Source organism: Papaver somniferum, chromosome 10 (genome assembly GCF_003573695.1).
Source record: "Papaver somniferum cultivar HN1 chromosome 10, ASM357369v1, whole genome shotgun sequence".
NCBI lineage: Eukaryota > Viridiplantae > Streptophyta > Magnoliopsida > Ranunculales > Papaveraceae > Papaver > Papaver somniferum.
Window position 1 is genome coordinate 148,332,496 of NC_039367.1, and position 4,280 is coordinate 148,336,775.

The following is a 4,280-nucleotide window of genomic DNA, read 5'->3' on the forward strand; positions in this document are numbered from 1 at the left end:
ATTTGTTTACTGTGAAACTCTTTGTCGGATTTTGTAAGGATGAAAGGAGTGTTAACTTAAACAGAAAATGGGTCATTTAACTTAAACAGAAAATGGGTCATTTGACTAGAAAAGTACTTTTTTCGGTTCCTATGGACGAGTAGACTATTAGTCTGGGTGAAATGGACGGTAGCCACGTAATTTTGAAATGAATAATTATAATCCGTGTTTATTTTCGCTTCCCAAAAGTGCTTTTGTACGACGCATCTCTTCTTCTCCATTATCATCTCTGCTATATCTTCAATATGTCTCCACTCGAAACACCATTAACAACATCATCTTCTCCACAATCACAAACATTAACACCACCATTATCGACACCATCAATTTATCGCTCTCCACCATCTCCAGCCACACAAACACTACCACCACCATCATCAACAGCATCAAACTCCTCCATTATCTTCCTCCACAACCAACAACGACACCATCGTCACCACCACAATAATCGACAGTTTTTGTTCTCTTAAGATAACATAATAATTAAATTAAGATTTCTTTAATTGATTGAATTCATATACCTAGATGCCTCTGTATACATTCCAGTTTACAAAATTGATTGAATTCCTATACCTAGATGCACTTGTTTGGACTAAAGAGAAATAAAAGTTATGTTTTATTGAAAAGGAAGCAAACAAAGAGTTGAAAAATCATTATACAGTTGCGCCTTTGAAGATGAAGAAAAATGAAGGTAGAAAATGAGAGTGAAAAGAGTAAATATTTATGTCAGAATGTGCAGGATGAAACCAGATACATCTTAATGGAAAATATTTTTTTTTTTCCTAATATACAGGATGAAACTGGTTTCATTCAGTTTTAGGCTGTAATGTACCTATATTTTCTTTTAAATTTGCAGGATGAAACTAGTTTCATCCGGTTTTAACTGTAATGTGCCTGGATTATCGTCAGAATATGCATAATGAAACTGGTTTCATTCAGTTTTAGAAAATGATGTATTTAGATTTTCCTTAAAATTTGCAGTTTTAATGTGATGTATCTGGGTTTTTTTCAAAATATATAGAATGAAACTGGTTTCATTCAGTTTTAGACTGTAATGTACCTAAATTTTTCTTAAAAGTGTGCAGGATGAAACCAGTTTCATCTAGTTTGAATTGTGAGGTATCTGAATTTTTCCTCAAAATATGTAGGATGATAACTGTTTCATCCAGTTTTACAGGGGTGTATTGGATCAAGATTTATCTAGATAAAATTATATATTAGTTTTACCCGAATCTAGTGGATTTATAATCTTTTCTAAAGAATCTTTAAGATTCTTATAGATATATGCTTCTGTATTATAATGGATTGTCTTAGGAGTAGTTAGATTTTTAAAAATTGAAGTACATTACAGTATTTGAAAAAACCAAAGTCACCATGATTCCCTTAAGAAGAAGAAAAAAAAAAGTTGAGATGGGGGTGGAGGTGGTGGTCGGCGGTGGTGGTTGGTATGGTGGTGGCGACGGTGGGCGATGGTGGGTGTGGGTGGTGACGGTGATGATTGGTAGTGGCGGCGATGGTCGATGGTGGTGGTTATACCGGTGTTGGTTGGTGGTGGGTGGTGGTGGTTTGTAGTGGTTATGGTGGAAAAACATAGCATGTTGTGATAAAAACAAAAATTGTCCATAAGAATCCATGAAACTCATGTGGTTTGGGTTAAGAAAGATATGATATAATAAAATACATATATTGCCTACAAATATCCATAAGAATCTATATATATCATGTAACTTAACTATCCGAAGAAATCTTAAATAAATTGAATACCTAGGATATTTGTGGAATCTAAAACAATCCTAATTGAATACCATGGATATTTAATGATTCCTTACATATCCTAATTGAATACCTAGGAGTTTCTAGGATTGTTAAATATCCATGTAAATCTTAATCCAATACATCCCTATTAGACTGTGATGTACCTGAATTTATCTAATACATATGATGAAAACAGATACATCCTGAGAAAAACATATTTAGTTGTTAAAATATGCAAGATGAAACCAGATACATATGGACGAAAATATTTGTTTGTCAAATTATGCAGAAGAAACCAATTTCATATGGATTTAAACTTGTTATGAAGAGTTTCACTAGTGGAAAAAGAGGTATTTTAGACATTATGCAACGACGCAAAAAGAATCTCTAAAAACCGCTATGCACATAACGCGTCGTTGACTAAAATCAAGTCGTCGTTATAGTTGGACTATAATTGAATTCTACAAAGACACAACATACCATGACGCTGACTAAAGTCAAGTCGTCGTAGTGGATGGACATTCATTGACTTATGCCGCGACACCTGGGTAGGATCGTTTCACTGAGAGATGTTTTTGGCGCGAATGTTCCCCCCACTTTGTGTGGTTAGGAAAGCACCTCGTCATTATCTAGGAATACAATTTCTTATTTCCTTCTTCTATTTTTATCCTTCTCATCTCTCTCACTTCACTCTTCACTCCCATCTTTCTCTCTCGCTTTCTCCATCTTTCACCTAAACCCAAATTAGAGAAATAACATCATTGAACATATTTATCTGAAATCCTCCATCATCTAAACTTGTTTCAATCTTGATTTTATTTCAGGTAGGGTTAGGGTTTGTAATTTCAAAGTTAGGGTTTTGCAGAAAAAAATCCCCTTTCCTGTTTTCTTGTTCTTCTTGTTTATTTTGTGGTTTTAATTATCATTTGTTTTATTTTGTTGACAAGGTTTTACTTGATTTTGGAAGATCTTGAGGTATAATCACTTTCTTATAAAGATCATCTTGTTTTGTTTTGTATGATTAGTATCATGTTTAGGGTGTATTTGCTGATTCAATTTATGTTATGCTTTGTATGTTAAGGTTTTGCAGAAAAAAAATCCCTTTTTCTATTTTCTTGTTCTTGTTCTTCTTTATTTTTTTGGTTTTAATTATCATTTGTTTTTTCTGTTGACAGGGTTTTACTTGATTTCTGGAGATCTTGAGGTATAGCACTTTCTTATGAAGATTATTGTGACGACCCTCAAGCTCGTCAACGCTATTGGACCAGTCAAGAGACGACTAAGCCGCTAATAACTCGATTAATTAGAGACGAATGTTAATTAATGGGAATTAATCTAACAACGATTTAGGTACGAAACTAGTGTCATTGGATAGGTCTCAAAAAGTTCGGCGAAATGGACTACTCGAGCGTGTTATTCAGATACCAAACGAAGAAGATATCTTCCGATTAGTGTGAAGGGCAAAATCGTCTTTTTGTTGATAGACTGACCCGGGCTTCCCTTATTCGTTGATGGACGCGTGGATATTTTTGTTGGTCTTACCACCAACACCGGATCGAAGAGATTTTCATTTCTCTTTTCTTTCTTCTTTCTTCTTCTTCTCTGTTTCTCACTTTCTCTTCTGTCATTTTTATTCTCAGTGGTTTGAGCTTGAATCTCTCGAAATTAGATCTTAGAAAGCTTGTAGTCATTGAGTTGAGGGAGAAGGTGATGCTGATGCTGTCGATGAGTTCTGGAAAAGCAGAATTCTGGTAAGAAGAGTTAGGGTTTCGTTTTTGATTGATGAAATTGAGGTCTTATTCGAGAGAGAGAGAGAGAGAGAGTCAATCTATGAAATAGAGAATATGAACTAGGAGGTATTCTGATGTTGATGAAGAGACGAGAGGGGTGTTGATTCATGGTTAAACAGAGTAAGGGCTTCATATGATTTCGAGGTTGTTTGGAGTAGGATAAGTTTACTGGGTCGATGTTTGATGAGAATTAATAGGCGTTTAGATGAGGAATCACAGAATCAGGTAAATTAGGGTTTTCTTAATTTGAAGATAGAAATTGGGGTTTTCCTATTTGATTTGAGTTACAGGAAGGGAGAGTTAGATGTTGTTTGTGAAGTTAAGGTTCCAGATTGAATTACAAGGATCTTTTGGTAGAGTCAATGAAGAGCTGAAGATTTTATGATGGGATGTGAAGTTGAAAAGTTTAAGTTGTAATTAGAATTACAGGGGATGAAATAGAATTAGATAGTGGTGTTGAGATTCATGAAGCTTGCAGTTCCATAGTTTGATGTCTTGGCTTGAGACTGTGAAGAAGATATGTCTTGTTTTAGCTGAACTAGTGGTGCTGGTTGGGTTGATCAGGAGGTGTTGTTGCTAGAGATGGCGTTGTTTGTGTATTAGTGATGCAGTTGGGGGTAATGTTTGATTACTGAGGTTGAGTTGCATAAGAGAATAGTATGAATAAAATGTAGGAGTTGGGTTTGTATTTTCAGT